Raw genomic sequence first — 21970 nt, forward strand, 5'->3', positions numbered from 1 at the left:
AAGATGAGATGGACCTCACCTAACGCAGTATCAAGATCAGAATGAGGAAAGTGATTATGATGGTGCACCATAAATTGTTTGTAAACTGCTGAGAACATGTGAGGAACATTTGTTACCTCATTTGCAGGAAAACATCCCAACTATACAACTGCTCCTAACCCCAAACTAATATGGACACTGAGACAACTCTCTTTGTTGTATCTGAGCTATAAATCTCTGAACTTCAGGCCTAAGTGGAATTCCATCTCTCACATTTTTTAATGAAATCAAAATAAATACAATTACTGAACAGAAGCCAAAGATCACAGGAGGTTAGAAGTGGGGCGAGGATATGGCCAATACAGTTTGTTTGCATTCTGGCTCTGTTTTCTTGGTGAATATTTCATTAATGGGAGGGCTTACAAGGGGGCAAGGATGGCCCCTCCTTCCTTCTGATGGGTGTCTGCTGCTGATTAAATCTGAGCTGGGGTAGCCTTGTGGTGCCCGTGAAATTTGAGATCCTAATGAGGACATAGTCCTGTAAAATGTGAGATTGAAACCATAAGATATTAAAATCCTCCCAAGTAGGAGCTTTTCCAAAAGACTAGGCATTTGCTCTTGAAATCATGTTCAGGAATACACTAACATACTCTTATATTTCTGTATTTTGTCCTTGAATTCATCCTCTAAAGACCTTGAGACCCAATTTTTTTTTCTTTTTCACCCAAGTAAAAGTAAACGTGAGTAACTTATTCTTACGGAAGATCCATTATTTAATTAAAGGTGCGGCTTACAATTAATATGCTGGTTTGTGATTAAATCTGCTGTTTATTCCTCATAATAGACCCAGAGATACTTGGTGAATGCAATATTAATATAATTGCATTTTCTGCAGAATAATAACAGCTACTAAAATGTAAAGGAGTAAAATATCTGAGCAACACAGAAAAAACAAGTAATTATCCAAAGCCCATTTCAATAAATGTCAGTTTCTTAAAGAAACTGTCTTGTTAGACCATGAGTAATTTCTGCTGGTGCAAATCCCCATTTACCCTTATTAAGCCATATTGTATACTCACATAAATGATCTTGGTTTCTCCTCCCAGAGGTTTCTGTCAATATCTGTATTCAGCTGCAACGAGGTATAGTAAGTGCCCCGGATCAGAGAAATTCAAAGAAGGCTAACAAATCAGGGCCACGATTCACTAATGCAAGCACATTTTGTTTAACTTACATCATGGCTCTGAGATATTTCTGAACTCTTTCTCAAACTCATAATTTCTCTTCAGAGCAGAGAGTGGTGTTGCTCAAAAGAAACACACAGTGAGTTCAGCTAATATTTTTCTTCACCAGAATTGCAAACATCAAGCTGCTGTTATCTTGCAAATTACCATTACTTACCCCAAACGCAGACACTAATCAGTGGACAAGTGATAGATTTTGACCTACTGTTTCCAACGAGACCAGGGTGGTCTTTCAATCTCAAAGGAGGCATAGCCACTGCCTTCTGTTTGTCTATGCCTAACTTAAATTTACCTTTGGGAATATGTGTATGTGAGAGAGTCCTTCACATGCATGGACTGTTTATATTCGTGTGAGGCGGTAGGAAAGATTGCTATCCCAGGTCATCCTGTCCAGTGTGTCCAAATAGATGCAATAGAGTGAGGGAGATATTTTTTGTTGATTGCATTACTAAAACTTTTTCTTCTCTACTTCACTAAGTACAGCTTCAGACCAACTGTTGACTTAAGCGGGAGCTGAGCAGGCGTGTCCAGTGCCCTTAGGCATGTTTGTTCACTTCGGCCACTCTCCACAGTCACTGAAAGACGATGAGCCAAGGCCACCAGTAGTTGAGAATTGCTGTAGTGGGTTAGACTGACATTTATAGTACATCCATCTAATTCTGGACTGAGTCCCAAATCTTTCCATCCTTCTCAATGGGCTTTTGCTCACAAAGGGAAATGATAACGTAGAAATCTTTAGGAAACCAGCTTCTAAAGTGGTTCAAAATCCCACCTCCCACCTTTTTAAAATTAAAATACTTTAGAACCAACAGAGAGTTTAAATAACGTATATTGGGCTTCCGTGCAAGGAAGAATGAGTGAGTAAAAGATTTTACAAAGGAGAATGCCTGGCTGGCTACCTGTTAATACATACATTTTGAATTGGGTTCCTTCAGGCAACACATTCAGGTTAGATTCCCTTCTCTTAATTAATAACAGAATGACTCTCTTTGAAAAGTGAGGTAGTTATGTCACTAAATAACCACAATTGAGCAGTCGCACTTTCCGATGTCTTGTGTAACATTCCTGCTTCAGACACAGAGGCCAGATGGCCGCCTGTGAGTAATTACGGGAGTAGTTGATGGAAGTAGAGAGTTGGGGGTAGAAGAAAGCATTTAGAGCAGAGGTTGTGAACTAGTTTTATTTGGCCCAACACGTATTCACTGGAAGGGCTGATGCTAAAGCTGAAGCTCCAATACTTTGGCCACTTGATGCAAAGAGACTCATTAGAATAGACCCTGATGCTGGGAAAGATTGAGGGAAAGAGAAGTGGGTGACAGAGGATAAGATGGTTGAATGGCATCACCGACTCAATGGACATGAGTCTGAGAAAACTCTGTGAGATAGTGAAGGACAGGGAAGCCTGGCATTCTGCAGTTCTTAGGGTCGCAAAGAGTCAGGCACAACTTAGCAACTGAACAACAAGTGCCTGGTGTTTAGAGAAATGTGGTTTTCCAATTAATTACTAATACTTGAACAAGAAGTTTCACATACAAATCCAAATGTCTGCCATCTCTTGGAAGAATCCCTTGCTTTCACTCTGGTGTGACACCAGTCAGAGACGGACCATCCCCCTTAACTAGCCTGAATCCACCGTCTTTCTATATGTAGGTACCGGAGACTTAAACTCATTCCTACGGATCTTTATAACCTACCCCTCTTATTCATCTGGTAGAGTTATGCTCTCGTTGAACATGTGCAATGAATGAGAGAATGCTCCAGGAGAGTATCAGAAACTTGAAAAGATATGCTCTCAGTCTAAAACCTCCCATGAGTATGAGACTCCCCCTCGAATTCTAATCCCATGTTCATTTCCAAGGCAAACCATTCGATATCATGGTAATCCAAGCCTATGCCCCAACCAGTAACGCTGAAGAAGCTGAAGTTGAATGGTTCTATGAAGATCTACAAGATTATTTAGAAATAACCCCCCCCGAAAGATGTCCTTTTCATTATAAGGGACTGGAATGTTAAAGTAGGAAGCCAAGAAACACCTGGAGTAACAGGCAAATTTGGCCTTGGAGCACAGAATGAAGCAGGGCAAAGGCTAATAGAGATTTGCCAAGAGAATGCACTGGTCATAGCAAACACCCTCTTCCAACAACACAAGAAAAGACTCTGCACATGGACATCACCAGATCAGATGGTCAACACCAAAATCAGATTGACTAAATTCTTTGCAGCCAAAGATGGAGAAGCTTTAAACAGTCAGCAAAAACAAGATCAGGAGCTGACTGTGGCTCAGATCATGAACTCCTTATTGCCAAATTCAGAATGAAATTGGAGAAAGTGGAGACAACCACTAGACCATTCAGGTATGACCTAAATCAAATCCCTGATGATTATACAGTGGAAGTGAGAAATAGATTTAAGGGACTAGATCTGATAGATAGAGTGCCTGATGAACTACGGATGGAGGTTCATGACATTGTACAGGAGACAGGGATCAAGATGATCACCAAGAAAAAGAAATGCGAAAAAGCAAAATGGCTGTCTGAGGAGGCCTTACAAACAGCTCTAAAAGAAGAGAAGTGAAAGGCAAAGGAGAAAAGGAAAGATATAAGCATCTGAATGCAGAGTTCCAGAAAATAGCAAGGAGAGATAAAAAAGCCTTCCTCAGCGATCAATGCAAAGAAATAGAGGAAAAGAATAGAGCGGGAAAGACTAGAAATCTCTTCCAGGAAATTAGAGATACCAAGGGAATATTTCATGCAAAGATGGGCTCAATAAAGGACAGAAATGGTATGGACCTAACAGAAGCAGAAGATATTAAGAAGAGGTAGCAACAATACACAGAAGAATTGTCCAAAAATTTCTTCACAACCCAGACAATCACGATAGTGTGATCACTCACCTAGAGCCAGACATCCTGGAATTTGAAGTCAAGTGGGCCTTAGGAAGCATTGCTACAAACAAAGCCAGTGGAGGTGATGGAATTCCAGTTGAGCTATTATTTCAAAACCTGAAAGATGAGGCTGTGACAGTGCTGCACTCAATATGCCAGCAAATTTGGAAAACTCAGCTGTGGCCACAGGACTGGAAAAAGTCAGTTTTCATTCCAATCCCAAAGAAAGTCAATGCCAAATAATGCTCAAACTACTGCACAATTGCACTCATCTCACACACTAGCAAAGTAATGCTCAAAATTCTATAAGCCAGGCTTCAGCAATATGTGAACCATGAACTTCCAGATGTTCAAGCTGATTTTAGAAAAGGCAGAGGAACCAGAGAGCAAATTACTAACATCTGCTGGGTCATCGAAAAAGCAAGAGAGTTCTAGAAAAACATCTATTTCTGCTTTATTGACTATGCCAAAGCCTTTGAGAGTGTGGATCACAATAAACTGTGGAAAATTCTGAAAGAGATGGGAATACCAGACCACCTGACCTGCCTCTTGAGAAACCTGTATGCAGGTCAGGAAGCAACAGTTAGAACTGGACATGGAACAAGAGACTGGTTCCAAATAGGAAAAGGAGTATGTCAAGGCTGTATATTGTCACCCTGCTTATTTAACTTCTATGCAGAGTACATCATGAGAAATGCTGGGCTGGAAGAAGCACAACCTGGAATCAAGATTACCAGAAGAAATATCAATAATCTCAGACATGCAGATGACACCACCCTTATGACAGAATGTGAAGAACCAGAGAGCCTCTTGATGAGAGTGAAAGAGTAGAGTGCAAAAGTTGGCCTAAAGCTCAACATTCAGAAAATGAAGATCATGGCGTCTGGTCCCATCACTTCATGGGAAATAGATGGGGAAACAGTGGAAAGAGTGTCAGACTTTATTTTGGGGGGCTCCAAAATCACTGCAGATGGTGATTTCAGCCATGAAATTAAAAGATGCTTACTCCTTGGAAGGAAAGTTATGACCAACCTAGATAGCATATTAAAAAGCAGAGATATCACTTTGCCAGCAAAGGTCCATCTAGTCAAGGCTATGGTTTTTTCAGTAGTCATGTATGGATGTGAGAGTTGGACTATAAAGAAAGCTGAGTGAAGAATTGATGCTTTTGAACTGTGGTGTTGGAGAAGACTCTTGAGAGTCCCTTGGACTGCAAGGAGATCCAACCAATCCATCCTATAGGAGATCAGTCCTGAGTGTTCATTGGTAGGACTGATGTTGAAGATGAAACTCCAATACTTTGGCCACCTGATGTGAAGAGCTGACTCATTGGAAAAGACCCTGATGCTGGGAGGGATTGAGGGCAGGAAGAGAAGGGGACGACAGAGGATGAGATGGCTGGATGGCATCACCGACTCAATGGATATGAGTTTGGGTAAACTCCGGGAGTTGGTGATGGACAGGGAGGCCTGGTGTGCTGCGTTTCATGGGTTCGCAAAGAGTCTGACACGACTAAGCGACTGAACTGAAATGTGCTTTGTATTTAAAGGATCGGCTCACATAAATGGGATTCCCAGGTGGCTCAGTGGTTGAGAGTAGGAGATACAAGAGGTGCATCCCTGGGACAGGAAGATCCCCTAGAGCAACTCACTCCAGTATTCTTGCTGGGAAAATCCCATGGACCAGAGAAGCTTGGCAGCCTACAGTTCATGAGATCACAAAGAGCTGGACATGACTGAGCAACTGAGTAGACACACTCACATTAATATCTGTCCCTCAAGATTCTGAACCACCCCAGGTAGGCACTGTTTACCAAATCCCACACAGAACGATGACCAAGTATCCAGGCTAATGACCGTGTGTTTGTCAATGATATCTTTATAAGATTTGTAACACTGATATTCCTCAGCTCTTAGCTTTAACTTTTAGAAGAAACTCATAGAAATTCATTCAGTCCTAATATTTGGGAAAGTCATAACAAGCTGAGAGTTGATTTGGAATTATTTAAGTTATTCCAAGACCTCCCCTGAGAAAGAACTAAACCTCAGAATAATAAAGGAGTTTGGAAACTGGTGATTCTAAATGTCCCTTTGTCCACAATCCATTTTATTTAGGGAATAAAATAACTAAATCTGGTTAAACTCGAAAATTACACCAGCACCAAAAATGAGTCAGTTTTCTCAGATAGTAATCTCACAAAATTAACTAATTTATAGATTTTTAGCCAAAGTTAGTTTGTAATTATTAAATGTTATGCAGTTAAATTCTGGCTAAAAATTTACCTTAATTTTTTATGCTTAAAAAAAAAAACTTTGTCAGTATGTGAAAGAATGAAGAAATAATGGACTCTGCTTCATAATAAATGAGTTTGCCCTTGGGCACAACCCCTGCCCGCTCATGATCTCATTAATCATTAAGCATCGAGGCTTCACTGGGCAGACAGATGTGCAGCAACGAAATTTGATCCCCATTTCACAGATGGGGAGGTCAAGGCAGCAAGAGGTTAAGTGAATTTTGGAGACCACACAATAAGAGGGTGGGAGAGTGGGGCCTGGCCACTGCCCTGAGCTCCCCTGGTGGTCTCCAGGAGCCCGCTCATGAGGAGGTGCAGGGCTTGCAAGAAGGCCCAACAGGAGCACCCACGACTCAGGCGGCGTCACAGGAGGAGCCCCACAGGACTGCCTTTAAAACGCCTCTCCCAATTCATGGGCTATGACCTTGGCCAAGGTGCTTCTCTGAGTGGAAAGCGCTTCTCTGAGTGATTCCCTTGCTGTTAAAATAGTCACAGCGATTCTCACGATTGTGTCTGCAGTGAGCTCACTCAGAATTCATGTATGAAGAATCTCTAGAACATTATGAACATTCAGTAATGTCTCCCTTTGACCCTGCAACTTGTTCACATGTGGAAACCTGCTATTTTCTCCCATTTCTGGACTAAAAGCCCTGTGTCCACCATGCCATTCATCATGAGGACTGGGAAGGGTGGAGAAGGCCAGCCTAGGCTGCCTACCATCCTGTAGGGAAGGGCCTTTGGGATATCAGCTGTATCTTATTATCTATGGCATTCACACTCCTTTTACAACACTGAGAAATCACTAAGATTATAGACGTCATCTTCTCCAACCTCTCGCCACAGATGCTTGTCACTTACAAGTATGCTTTAGCCCTCCCCACACTAATGAGAAGTCTTTACTTCCTTTTTAAAGAGGCCTCCCACCGTTTATGTAGCAGATAAATGGTGTAAACATTCTACCGCTACTTGTTTATGTAACATTACCTTGCAGGGGTAAACACTGGAACCAAACCAAACATGAATTTCCTTTCAAGATTATCCATAATGGTGAGTTAATAATTATGAATCAGCTATGCTTGGTGTTGCCTACTTAAAAGGGAGATATTGAAATAGTAGGAGATAGTAAATAGTGAATAGGCCGTGAAATGTATTATAAAATTTGTGCGGCTATAAGGCTGGAAGGCTTATATGCGCCGAACAGGCATCCCTGCTCCCTGGCCAGACGCATGGAAGTCATCCCTTATCCTCTTCCCTTTCCCTACGGAAACCACGTTCTGTGCGCCACCTGCCCTCCAGCCCTTCGCAGGGCTCTCTCCTTTCTTCACTCCCCTGGTTCCCACCCTCATCATCCCCCTCATGCCTGAACTGTGGTGACAGTCTGCTAGTTCATGCCCTGATTCTGTTTATATCCACTTCCCGTCCATCCCTTACACAGAACAGGGGTTCAAGTTTTGCCCTGTCTTTGCCATGCTTAAAATCCTTAGTGACCCTCCTGGGCGTCTCGGGAAGAACGCACAGTTCTCTCGCAGCAAGTTCTGCCTCTCTCTGCAGCTCTCCCTCTTGCCACGACCGCCTTCCATCCTTCGATCCCACACTAACTGCCTCCTTTTCCCCTGAGCCTGCCGAGTTGGTCCCTGCTTCAGCATCCTATCACCTGGTTCTATTTGGATCGCACATTTCCCCATTGGGCTTCTCAGGAGGCGGTATTGCTAAAGAATCTGCCTGTGAATGTAAAAGAGACATGGGTTCAATTCCTGGGCTGGGAAGATCTGCTGGAGGAGGAAATGGCAACCCACTCCAGTGTTCTTGCCTGGAGAATCCCACGGACAGAGGAGCCTGTGAGCAAGAGCTGGGCACGACTGAAGTGACCGAGTGTGCATTCACGCCTCGCCCCTCAGGTCTCTAGAGCAGCCTCGTTGCTCAGCCCGTCTCTGACACGCTTGCGGCACCCTCTTCTCCTGTGCCTGAGGCCCCTCCTCAGCAACTAGTCTATAAATGTCCTCCCCACGTGCATAGTGGGCTGCAGTATTGAAACCCCACGGACTATAGCCCGGCAGGCTCCTCTGTCCATGGAATTCTCTAGGAAAGAATACTGAAGTGGGTAGCCATCCCCTTCTCCAAGGGATTTTCCTGACCCAGGGATGGAACCCAGATGTCTCACCTGCAGGCAGATTCTTTACTGTCTGAACCAGCAGGGAAGCCCGTCTCTTTAGGCAGGCTTAGTGTTAGCCTCTTGCAGAGAGCTTGACAATCTCAAGTGCGTACATACTATGTCCGTGTTTGCCCTGTCCTCTGATTCTTTCTCATAGTTGATAGCTGTCTCATGTAGTTTGCAATTCCTGTTTTAAAGTTTGTCTACTATGGGATTTACTGATACGTGAGCACTGGGCTCTCTGGACTGTGGAAAGCCCCTTACAGAGAGGCTGTGCCTTTGCTTCTGCAGGGGACCTGATTAGGTCCAGTTTCACACCCTTTCCTTAGGGCTTCTCACAGCATGTGGAAATAATGCCCTTGAACACCACACCACCCCCTGCGTGGCGTGGACTGGAGGTTTTGGTGCCGCAGAGGTTCCCTTTCTCCCCACTGATATCTGCTCAGAGCCCCAGGTGCTCACACAGTAGGTTCCATATTGCTTCCACGTTTTGAATGGCCCTTTATGGAAACACAACCTTTTCAGATTCCTAGCTCTGTGCCAACTTGGATGCAACTTCCAGCTTTCCGCAGATCCCCCACTCCCTCCCTCATCCTGGTTGGGTATCCAGTCCCCGTCCCCAGCCAGTGGACCTACACCCAGATTCCACTCCTTTGCTGGCCTTAAGCATCTGACCGCAAGCTACTTATTCTAGCCTCCACTTTCTTTTTCATTTCTGACATGTGGGAATTTTCCCTTTTTTTCTATTAAGCTCAGCTATGTGTTTTAAAATACTTTATTCTGGTTACACGTATCCAGTATTTTTTTTTTTTTTTTTTTGCTTTTATAACTGGAAAGGTAGCGCACATTAACTCTGTCTTCCTGTTTTATGAACTAGAATCTTCCCTCTGGACTCTGCTGACCTTGAATTAGGGCATGCGGTTTATTGAGCATTCAGCAAATGCCTGCAACATAGAAGACACTTAGACTTTTTGGCTACTGAACAAATAAGACCTGAGACGAATCTCACCTTCTCCACCTAGAAACCAGACCTTAGAGAAGCCATGAAATCCCTCTAGGCTTCGTGTTCTTCATTGTCAAGCCACGTGAAAATCATTTCTCCCTTGTTGCCTCACAGAAAGAAAGTCAATGCAATACTACTATGAACAAACTTTAAAAAGCCATCAGCCCTAGCTAAGTGAAAGATGCTAAGGGAAATTAATACTCTATTGAGCGACCATCCATTCATTTCTTTCCAGCCAGTGCAGGGAGAACTAGGGAGGCCTGAGTCCCTCTGGCATCTGTTAGTTGGCGTCAGCTCTTAAAGTGACAGAAGCAAAGCAGGACAGATCCTTTGGATACTCACACATTTTGCCTCAAATACGAGCCCTTTTCCATAGTCTTGTATTTGAATATTACACTATTAAGGTTGAAGTTCTCTCTTGAACCTTGGTTCTGTCACGTGTCCTGTCTTTGCCCAGTGTTGGGAGAATCGTGACTACCAACGGTTTTGGCCTCCCTGGCACGCATGCCACTGAGCTTAGGTCCCCATATGACTCTCACTATTTCCATTTATCTAGTGGTTTAGTTGGCAAACACTTATTGAATGCCAACTATGTAATGATAAACATGAAAGGCGTTATATTTTCCTTTCCCTTTGGGGCTTAAATGTTCAAATTAAGTGGGTAGAAGAGGAAGCTCAATCATTTGAAGCATTTGCTGTGAGTCTTTTTCCTAGCTTCTATCATTCTAGATCTAATCAAACACTTCTCACCACGTCAGTAGATCTCTGCTCCTAGCACCGGGTCCATCTTGCCAGCCTCGCCTCCCGTTCCTCTCCCACGCATGCTGTAGTTACCTGTTAGAGCACTCTGCACACTAGATGCTGGACACACGCTATGGTTCCAGCACCCATGCCTCTGGGTGCTGCTCCTTCCTGCTGCAAACTCAGCTCCCCTCCTGAAGCCTCGTCTGGCCCCGAGGCTGAGCGCCTGAGCTGCACCGCAGTCTGAGCCCCACCGTCGGCTGAGCAAGCGTTCTTCTCTCACATCAACGGGCCAGGCTGCTTCCGCCCCCCCCTCACAGCCCTTAGCACGTTCTGGTGGGCTTTGCATTCGACTGTCCGCAGCTAGAAGGTGTCTGTGAAGCGCCTCTAAGTGGTTGTTTACTTACTGTGGCAGTTCCACAGTACCAAGCGCAATATCTCACCTCAAATTAGTGCTGGTAAACATGTACGGAAAGTGGTTTAATTTGAATGAGTTTTCAGTGCATGTCTAGAAGAGACACGCTTTATGTTCAAAGACTAAAAGAGGTCAAACACTAGAAGATATGAAGAGAGATGGCATGTAAACAGTCCCCAGAAGAGAGCTAGAGTGGCTGCATTAACAGAGAAAGCAGGCCTTCCTTAAGACAGAGATTGCTATAGAGACAAAGACGGACACTTCATGGGGGTAAAATGCCATCCCATTAAGAAGATGTAAGCACAGGTGTGCCTAAAACAGAGCCCCAGCTACTCGAAACAAAGCTTAGAAATGTGACTGGAGAAACAGACAAGTCAGTAACAATTGAGATTCCAACAGCATACCTTCAACAATGAACAGAGCAAAAGACAGCAGGTCAAAGAGGAAGTAGGGGACCTGAGCAGCGCTGTGCGCCAGCTGGACCTGGTAGCTGGCCATAGACTCTGCCCAACAGCGGGAGATACAGACCCTCAGCGTTCTCCAGGATGGACGCTACGCTAGGCCATAAGACAGCCTCGTTAAGCGGTAAAGGATGAAACCGTGCAAAGTATGTTCCGTAGTCACCGTGGAATAAAATTAGAAATCAAAGCAGAAAGAAGCGGGGAATTCACAAAAATGTAGAAGTTAAACAGCACGCTCCTAAATAACAAATAGGCAAAGAAGGGCTTAGGAGGGAAGCTAGAAAAGGCCTTGAGATGGATGGATGTGAAGCACCACTTACCAAGTCTGTGGGATGGAGTCAGGGCAAGCCTCAGAGGGAAATGCCTGTGTCACACAAGAAGGAATTTCAAATCAGTAACCGAAACTTCTACCTTAAGAAGTTAAAGAAAAAAGTAAACTAAACCCAAAGAAAGAAGAAGGGAGAGAAACAATGACTAGAATGGAAATAAACGAAATAGAGAATAGAAAATCATTAAAGAAAATCAATGAAGTCAGACGCTCACTCTTTGAAAAGATCTCTCCTGGGTTTTTAGTCTGGCCACTCTGCAAATTTTAAACTAACCAGACTCCGTAATCACATAAGCAAATTCCTTATAATAAAATCTGTTTATACACACACACACACGTGCTCTGGAGAGCCACGGGTGCAAAAGGCAGAGTATCATGTAATGATTAACGCCGGCTCCGGAGCCAGACTGCTTACTCTCAGATCATGGCTGTTACAGACGGACTCTGTACGTCTCGGGACAAGTCAGGTCACTTCCCTTCACTTCAGTTTTCTCAATTGGAAGTTAGGAATGACGATAGTACTCTATTTTGTAGGGTTTCTATAAAAAAAGACATTAGTTAATGAACCAAAAGTTTATTATGGTACACTTGGCATATAGTTTGTATGCAAAAAATATTAGCTCTTATGATTTTGCTGGGATTTCCCCTAAAGTTTTATTTTAAAAGATTAGTCACTACTAAAAATGTATGCAAACCGCTGGACTTGGTTCAGGCTACAGTTCTGCTCTGGTCTGCTTCCTTCCCTTGCTGTTATACGAACCAGGGCTGCCGGTGTCCAGTGGCCGAAACAGAAGGAAGACGTTCTGACCACTCAGAGTCACAGTTGTTTCACTTTTGTAAGTCAGTTCAGTCAGTGAATTTAAGCACACTGAACGTATATAAAACATGATATATATGCATCTACATCATACATACATAGCACTTACGCGCATGATAAGAAATTCAGAGGCAGTCTAATATAGAATATGTGCGTATTAGTCCAGGCTCTTCACTTGGTGATATTAAGAACAATGGCTTTCCATTTGACTCAACGCATTTGGCCTGCTAGGACAGAAACCACAGACTGTGTGGCTTAAATACCAATTTCTCACGGTTCTGAAAACTTGGAAGTTCACGGTTAAGGAGCCTTCAGATCCCGTGTCTGGTCAGGCCACGTCCTGCTTTCAAGTTATCCATCTTCTCATTGTGTCTTCACATGGTTGATGGAGTGAGAGAGATCACCTTTCTCACGTCTCTTCTCAGAAAGGCACTAATCCTGTTCATGCGGGCTCCACCCTCATGGACTGATTGCCTTCCAGAAGGCCCCACTTCCAAATACCAATGCATTCATGATTGGCTTTCAGACGCGAACTTGCAGTTCACAAACATTCATTCCTCAGCACCACTAACCGGAATCCCATAAGAGGAGGGGTCAAGTTATTACGATTAAACTAGCACTCCTTGAAGGCCAGTATGGGTGAGCAAGAGCCAGGCCCTACTTTCTGGTTGCTCACAACCTGAGGCCTAAGAAACTAGACATCTAAGTTGCTTTGCAGTTGACAGAGTGAGAGCAGGATACGTAAGGCACGTAGCTCTCTCTGTTCTAAATTAATGCCTGAATTAATAGATTCAGCAAGTGCTTCACTGTGTCCCATGCACGGGTTGTGTCCCAGGCTCTAAATGAGGAAGGCCTAAAATATTAGGGGAAACTGTAAGGGCTCTTTTGTACGCAACCAAGAGGTAAATTTCAATTGCTTGCCAACGACTCCATTTTAATTAATGTGTGTATTCACGGCTGCCTGGGTCTCCGTTGCTGCCCGCAGGCTTCCTCTAGCTGCCGAGTGCAGGGCTGCTGTGTGGCTGCAGAGTGCAGGCTCCTCACTGTGGCGGCTTCTCTCGTTGCAGAGCCTGGGCTCTAGGGCGCATGGGACCCGTAGTTGCGGTGCAGGAGCTTAGCTGCCCTGTGCATGCAGAATCCCCCTGAACCAGGGATTGAACCTGGGGTCCCTGCATTGACAGGCAGATTCTTAACCACTGGACCACCAGGGAGGTCCCTAATTCTTGCCTCCAAACTCACTTCACCTCATTCTGTCTTGCAGGGTGTGGCTCCTTCAAGCCTTGGCGGCCTGTGTCACAGGGCCTGCCCTAAATTAATCCAGGCCATATTAATACTGCCCAGTGAGTCTCTCTAACCATGAAATGCTTATTTGAAAGAGGTCAGGTCCATATTTCCCTTGGGCTTTCTCCTTGAATACAACCCATTTATCCCCCAGATTGTGACCTTCATAAAGTCTGGGATGGAATTTCTTTAGACTTCCTTTACACACACTGGATGCTTGATATTTGCTATGAATGTGGTTAATTGATGAGCACTTTGCATGGCACCCCACTCCAGTCCTCTTGCCTGGAGAATCCCATGGGCGGAGGAGCCTGGTGGGCTGCAGTCCATGGGGTCGCTGAGGGTTGGACACGACTGAGCGACTTCACTTTCACTTTCCACTTTCATGCACTGGAGAGGGCAATGGCCCCCACTCCAGTCCTCTTGCCTGGAAAATCCCATGGATGGAGGAGCCTGGTGGGCTGCAGTCCATGGGGTCGCTGAGGGTCGGACACAGCTGAGCGACTTCACTTTCACTTTTCACTTTCATGCATTGGAGAAGGAAATGGCAACCCACTCCAGTGTTCTTGCCTGGAGAATCCCTAGGACGGGGAGCCTGGTGGGCTGCCGTATAAGGGGTCGCACAGAGTCGGACACGACTGAAGTGACTTAGCAGGTTGCATGCCCTTAAGCAAAAGATTTAGTGTCTTCACCTGAGAAAGGGGGGATTTGAAATATAAATTATATAAGAGAATGGGTCACCTCATAAAATAGTTTATTTATAATCTCTGGTAATAAAAGTCACTCACTGTTTTGATGACACTTGTCATCTATATATGGTGAAAATTCCGTTCCCAGTTTTACTGAATGGGATTTGCCAAGATCACAGCAACATTTGCACCAGTTTCTGTTAATCAGGAATGCAGACTATAACATGGTTTTTGCGATGATAAATTCAAATTTTCTGTATACAGCTTTTATCTTCCCAGGATACTTCCCAAGGTGGTCAAAATGAAGTAGAGATCCTGAGAGATAGAATGATGCAGAGGATAATAGGCAAAGCAGAGATGTTTCCTTCTGGGAAAAATTTCCATTTGCGTTCAACAATGGGCTGGAAGAAAATCCTCATGGGAAGCCCCTGGATCAGATGCTGGATATCGTGGTCCAAGCAGACTTGCCAATCACAAGCCTGAGTATAGGAATTTATAGACAGAGATTTCTTCAAAGGCCCTGTGAAGAAAGTGGGGTTTACAAGGGAATAATATCTGAATTCTACCATTATACAAATTCACCCAAGCATTAGCATATATGCTTTTTCCTAAAGGGAAAAGGTACTTAAGAATCTAATAAGAACAAAGAACATATACATCTATCATAAGTTGCCTTCAAACTAGCTCAGATAACAGAATATTAAAGAGTGCATTTTGGTTAACACATAAAAAAATACTGATTCACCAAACCTGGAATCACCCCCATGATATGTTTCACTGGGTGAAACATCAACGTGCATGAGCATGCAGGCGAGCAGGTGTGACCAGACAAGGAAGCCTTTGGAAAAAGCTGTGGGCCACCTACGTCAGATGCAGGCCATGCTGTCCTCTGTCGTGGTTTTGTTTCTCCCTGAATTGAGTGAGTGGTATCGATGGTGCTTGATTCCCGCCCGTCACGTTTCTGCATTCGAGGAGACCATACCTAGATCAGGTACTACGAGGCATCATGATTTTGCCTGTGGGAAATCATTTTTTTTTAAAAAGGAGATCCAAGAAAGGGAAGACCAGCCAAGAATGTTCTCATTCTTCAAGTAGTGAAATCATGGCTGTGGTTTGGCACCCGTCAAATTTTGCAAGACCCTCAGCCATTCTTATTTCAGAATTCCCCCTGCTCCGTGGTTTCCTTCCCTTTCAGTGTTCTAGTGTTTGTGTATTACGCTTTTTGAAATTTCCCTGCAAGTCTTGGATGCCCTATTTTATCTTTTCAATGTGTTTCATCTTTGTACTTCATTTAGGAAGTTCTGATTGATCTGTCTTCAATAGAGAAATTCGTCTTTCCTCAGCTGTATTCAGTCACTGATGAGCCCATAAAAAATATTCTTCATTTTCATTATAATACTTTAGATATCTAGCCCTTTCTTTTACTATCCTTAGAATTTCCATCTCTCTGTTTACATTTCCCATCTGTTCCTGCTTGTGGTTGACCTTTTCCATTCAGTTCAGTTCAGTTCAGTCGCTCAGTCATGTCCGACTCTTTGCGACACCATGAACCGCAGCACGCCAGGCCTCCCTGTCCATCACCAACTCCCAGAGTCCACCCAAACCAATGTCCATTGAGTCGGTGATGCCATCCAGCCATCTCATCCTCTGTCATCCCCTTCTCCTCCTGCCCTCAATCTTTCCCAGAATCAGGGTCTTTTCAAATGAGTCAGCTCTTCACATCAGGTGGCCAAAGTATTGGAGTTTCATCTTCAGCATCAGTCCTTCCAATGAATATTCAGAGTTGATTTCCTTTAGGATTGACTGATTTCATCTCTTTGCTGTCCAAGGGACTCTCAAGAGTCTTCTCCAACACCACAGTTCAAAAGCATCCATTCTTCCATGTTCAGCCAGGTCAGTTATCCTTTCGTTAAGTATAGTAGGTATGACAGGGTGTAAGGCCCATGATGTTAACGTCCCACAAAAGTGGTTTTATTTTCTTTTAGAAACAGAAGACAATGAGTGTAATAATAAATATATACTAATGAACCTAGCCTGGATTTCACTCATCTTTCTACCAAGGCAGTTAGAAAATGTTATATATATATATATATATATATATATATTGTATATACATATATTTAATTGGAGGGATTCACAAAGAGAAAGTGCTTAGGGTCAACCACAGTCAGAATGAGGTGGGAAATGGGGTAGAGACGACTATAGTGTAGATGTCAGCAAAGTTTTGGTTTTCATGTTGGATAGTAGCTCATGGTGCCCTTATCACATTATCAAAAATACATTAACTATGTGAGTCTATGAACAAAAGTAGGCCATGCATTGATCAATAATGATAGCCTCATGAACCAAAAACTATATGTGCACTTGAGGTGAGAGAGAGAGAGAAGGGGAGAGAGAGAAGGGGAGAGAGAAGGGGAGAGAGAGAAGGGGAGAGAGAGAAGGGGAGAGAGAAGGGGAGAGAGAGAAGGGGAGAGAGAGAAGGGGAGAGAGAGAAGGGGAGGGAGAGAGAAGGGGAGAGAGAGAAGGGGAGAGAGAGAAGGGGAGAGAGAGAAGGGGAGAGAGAGAGGGGGAGAGAGAAGGGGAGGGAGAGAGAGGGGGAGAGAGAGGGGGTGAGAGAGAGAGGGGGAGAGAGAGAGGGGGAGAGAGAGAAGGGGAGAGAGAGAAGGGGAGGGAGAGAGAAGGGGAGAGAGAGAAGGGGAGAGAGAGAAGGGCAGAGAGAGAAGGGGAGAGAGAGAAGGGGAGAGAGAGAAGGGGAGAGAGAGAAGGGGAGAGAGAGAAGGGGAGAGAGAGAAGGGGAGAGAGAGAAGGGGAGAGAGAAGGGGAGGGAGAGAAGGGGAGAGAGAGAAGGGGAGAGAGAAGGGGAGAGAGAAGGGGAGAGAGAGAAGGGGAGAGAGAGAGGGGGGGAGAGAGAAGGGGAGAGAGAGAAGGGGAGGGAGAGAGAAGGGGAGAGAGAAGGGGAGAGAGAAGGGGAGAGAGAAGGGGAGAGAGAGAAGGGGAGAGAGAGAAGGGGAGGGAGAGAGAAGGAGAGAGAGAAGGGGAGAGAGAGAAGGAGAGGAGAGAGAAGGAGAGAGAGAAGGAGGGAGAGAGAAGGGGAGAGAGAGAAGGGGAGAGAGAAGGGGAGAGAGAGAAGGGGAGAGAGAGAAGGGGAGAGAGAAGGGGAGGGAGAGAGAAGGGGAGAGAGAGAAGGGGAGAGAGAGAAGGGGAGAGAGAAGGGGAGAGAGAGAAGGGGAGAGAGAGAAGGGGAGAGAGAGAAGGGGAGAGAGAGAGAAGGGGAGAGAGAGAAGGAGAGAGAGAAGGGGAGAGAGAGAGGGGAGAGAGAGAGGGGAGAGAGAAGGGGAGAGAGAGAGGGGAGAGAGAGAAGGGGAGAGAGAGAAGGAGAGAGAAGGGGAGGGAGAGAAGGGGAGGGAGAGAGAAGGGGAGAGAGAGAAGGAGAGAGAGGAGAGAGAGAGAAGGAGGGAGAGAGGGGAGGGAGAGAGGAGGGAGAGAGAGAGGAGAGAGAGAGAGAAGGGGAGAGAGAGAGGGGGAGAGAGAGAGAGAGAGAGGAGGGAGAAGGGAGAGAGAGAGAAGGGGAGAGAGAGAGAAGGGGAGAGAGAGAGAAGGGGAGAGAGAAGGGGAGAGAGAGAAGGGGAGAGAGAAGGGGAGAGAGAGAGAAGGGGAGAGAGAGAAGGGGAGAGAGAAGGGGAGGGAGAGAAGGGGAGGGAGAGAGAAGGGGAGAGAGAGAAGGGGAGGGAGAAGGGGAGGGAGAGAAGGGGAGGGAGAGAGAAGGGGAGAGAGAGAAGGGGAGAGAGAGAGAGAAAGGGAGAGAGAAGGGGAGAGAGAGAAGGGGAGAGAGAGAAGGGGAGAGAGAAGGGGAGGGAGAGAGACTCAGATGCTGGGGACACTGACTGAGTGGGAGGATGGGCTGTGCTGCGCTAAGTCTCGTCAGCTGCGTCTGACTCTGTGCACCCCTGCGGCCTGTAGCCCACCAGGTTCCTCTGTCCCTGGGACTCTCTGGGCAGGAATCCTGGTGGCTGCCGCGCCCTTCTCCGGGGCATCTTCCGGCCCGAGGACTGAGCCTGCATCTCTGAAGTCTCTTGCCCTGACCCGCAGGCTCTTCACCACTAGCACCACCTGGGGAGTCCCCAGACAAAGGCTACATTATGTGAATGAAGGAGGCGTTCTAATTTTCTCCCTGTCTGCTGTGGCTGAGTCCACCCTACCCTAAAACGCTAAGAAGGCTGTTCTCAAGCCCACTCTGAGCCCATTCTGGGGCAACCCTAACATTGGGAACCTCTTGCTTCATTTGTCTGTATCTGGCTTCTCGGCCTGTCCTCTGTCAGAAAGATCCAATTGAAAAAGAACATTGTTCTCCGAAGACCGCCACACCTGTTACCTTGAGGGTTGTGATAATCTACACTGCAGAGGGGCCATGGGGTGAGCCGAGAGGGGTCTTGGCGCATCCCAGTGGGTACTGCACGGATACTCCGTGGAAGGAGGGAAGACGTTTAGGCCGGGATTCGCAAGCGCGAGGTCTGGCGCCTGCGCGTCCGAGTCCGACTCCTGGCTCCGCCGCTTACAGCTGTGTGGTCACAGCAGCAGGTCGTTTGCCCTTGGGTTCCTTAGTCCCCTTGTCTAGCAGATGGTGATAACAGCAACCCAGAGTATTCTGCAAGAGTCACAAAGGCCTTAGGTTAACATGCATAGCACCCTCAGAACAGCACTGGTGCAAAGTAAGCGTGGCATGCGCCTCTGCGATTCGAATTGCCTGTTTTCCCTTCTCCCACCTGTTTACGCTTCAGCAAGCAGTGGGTGCCGGGTTCTGTGAATCTTTGTTGCTCTGTCAGAGCTCATCCACTGTTTTCTCAGATGTGGCTGTAATTGTATCCCCCGCACGATTTGGGCAAGAAAGGTCTTTGGGAGGGAGGGAAGCTTTGTTCTCTTTCGCGGCGTGCTGTGCAGCCTCTTCTGAATGCTCAGTGAAAACTAGGTTCTATCCAGCTATCTCACAGCGTCTCCGCTGAGCTGCCTGTAGGGGTAGCAAATGTTGAGTCCTCACAGAGTGATGCCTGAGGTGCCTCAGAACACACCCAGCCCATTTGGATCAGACCTTGAGGAAAGCAGTTTCCAAATGTGAAACCAGCCGGACCTCACTGCTACTATCACTATACATTTCAGAGAATCAGAAAGCATTCAACAATTTCAAGCATCCCCAAAGGTCTGATAAGCCTCTGCCACAGGCTAAGGAGAATTAAGGCTGAGATCCCTCCAGAGACAACTGGCTTGAACTCAAATAGCTCAGAGTGTTTTTTTAAAACATCTTGTTCTTGACAAAGACCAGGATTTTGCCAACACATTCTTCCCCTTTAAAATCCCTAGGTCCATTCTTTGTGGTTCTGGTTCCTTCTTCCTTGGCTCCATCTGAGGTTATACAAGGGCCATGAGATTATTTTATGTCCGTGAACCTTTGACTCATTCTGAACCCATGTCATCATGATTCTCCCAAGTGGGTTTCACAGTGTGGCCCAGCCCCTCTCACCCACCCCCAGTGCATGCTTGCCCAAGGTCAGCCAGATGCCCACACCTTGTGGTTTTGCAGTTCAAGGTGTCATGACCTCCTACAAGTGCCCCACCATGCTCTCTGCCTAGAGTTCCGTGAAAAACTCTGGGTCTTTGGCAAATACAAAACCACAAACAGAACTGAAGTTCATGGACACAATCAGCTCAAAGGGGATTTCCTCAATGTGCATTCTTTTCTGAGAACCTCACTGATTGTTCTCCTGAGGCCATTGTGGAAAAAAATTCTGAACTCATCCCTTTTGGGTAGCCCACGGACTTCATTAAGAAGAAATTAGCAATAAACAAGCTGAGATGAGGTTGACATCTGAGGACAACCTCAGATGTCCTGCAACTGAAAGCCTTCTAGCACAGCTTTGTAGTTGCTAAAGAGCATATTTTAGAGGGAACAATGATAGCCAAGTCTCCTGACTTTCAGAGTCTACAGGGAGATACAAAGACCAGGAGAACTGGGAGCTCTGTGCTGGGTGACTGAGACTTACGATCAGTGTGCTTATGTTTAATCACAATTATAATTAAAGTGACACATGGACATGATCAAGAATCAAGGCTCCCACCCCCGCAAATGACTTGCAGTGAAAATACATGTATATATTTTGCCTCTGTCCTACTCCCCAAGGACAAATTTGGGCTTAAATAAATCCAGGTTGGAGTTATTCCCCTCTCTTCTGTTTTCTGGATGAAATTTTGTAGAATCAATATTATCTCTTCTTTAAATATATTTCAGAATTTTCCTGTTTGTACCTGGACATTTCTTTTTGAGAAGAATTTGAGCTACAAAGTCAATTTGCTTTATAGAGGTTATCTATTCAATTTAGAATGGATTTCAGTAATCTGTGATTTTTAAGGAACTGACCCATCTTTGCTTGCTTTTAATTGAGGTACAGTTGATTTGCAATATTCTATGTTTCAGGTGTACAACATAGGGAGCCACAATTTTTAAAAATTATACTCCATTTATATTTATAAAGTGTTGAACATGTTCCCTGTGCTGTACAACACATCCTTGCAGTTTATTTATTTCATATGCAGTAGCTTTTACCTTCTTATCCCCCTCACTATGTTCTGCCCCTTCTCACTTCCCTCTCCCCACTGTTAATAATTCATTTTTTTACATTGTCAAAATTATGAGCACAAAGTAATTCATATTACTCTCATTAATTTTTCATTTCTGCAGTATCTGTAGCAAGACCGCCTTCTTTTATTCCTGATATTAACAACCTGTGTTTTCTCTCGTCTCATCTTTGTCAGTCTTTCTAGAGGTTTATTTTTCTTTTTTTAAAGAACAAGCTTTTGGTTTTATTGATTTCCTCCACTGTTTTTCTGTTTTAAAGTTCACTGACTTCCGGCCGCACCTCTCTTATTTTCTTCCATTTGCTTGCTTTGAAATGATTTTGCTCCATAGTGCTTTTCCCTAGAGCATTAACATGGAAGCTTAGATTATTTATTTGAAATTTTCTTGTTTTGCGACATAAACACTTAATTCTATAAATTTCCCTGATGGCACTCCTTTGCTCCTTTACCTGCTACAAATATGTTTCTATTTTTGTTCAGTTCAAGTATTTTCTACTTTCTTCTGAAGTCTGTGTTCTGCTGCTTATGTGAACAATTCTGTAAATAGAAGTTGGATCCACTTAGCTGATAGTGTCATCCTTTCTTCTATATCCTTACTGACTTTCTTCCTGTTAGTTCTGTCCATTACGAAGTGTACTGAGCGTTGTTCCTAAGTGACGGAGTGGTGAAGTCTCCAGCTGAGATTATGGGTTTGTTTATTAATCCTTTCAGATCTGCCAGCTTTCTGATTATGCACTTTGAAGCTCTTATTTTAGGTTCTACACATTTATGATTGTTATCTCTTTGGGGGAGTAATTTTCTCTTTTATCATTACATACTGTTCCTCCTTGTGCCTGGAATATTTCTTTGGTCTGAAGTTAATTTTTTTTTTTAATATAACCATTCCCACATTAGTGCTTGCATGGAATATATTCTCCCATCCTTTACTTTTTAACCTACCTGTACCCTTACCATTTGGGACGATCCCCTGGAGACGGGAATGGCAGCCCACTCCAGTGTTCTTGCCTGGAGAATCCCAGGGATGGAGGAGCCTGGACAGTTACAGTCCGTGTGGTC

General features: G+C 44.9%; 1 long non-coding RNA gene across 1 annotated transcript in view; it reads right to left on the reverse strand.

Annotated features, from left to right (window-relative positions):
- The window catches only part of LOC121817988 (uncharacterized), a 30035-nt gene extending 18255 nt beyond the window's left edge, over positions 1–11780 (reverse strand). Inside the window, exons 1-2 of the long non-coding RNA XR_006058093.2 lie at positions 11716–11780; positions 11493–11536 (exon numbers count right to left, since the gene is read on the reverse strand). This is a non-coding gene — a long non-coding RNA (uncharacterized LOC121817988). The remainder of the gene's footprint in view (positions 1–11492; positions 11537–11715) is intronic.
- Positions 11781–21970: the final 10190 nt, after the last annotated feature.

Source organism: Ovis aries, chromosome 25 (assembly GCF_016772045.2).
Source record: "Ovis aries strain OAR_USU_Benz2616 breed Rambouillet chromosome 25, ARS-UI_Ramb_v3.0, whole genome shotgun sequence".
NCBI classification, from domain to species: Eukaryota; Metazoa; Chordata; class Mammalia; order Artiodactyla; family Bovidae; genus Ovis; species Ovis aries.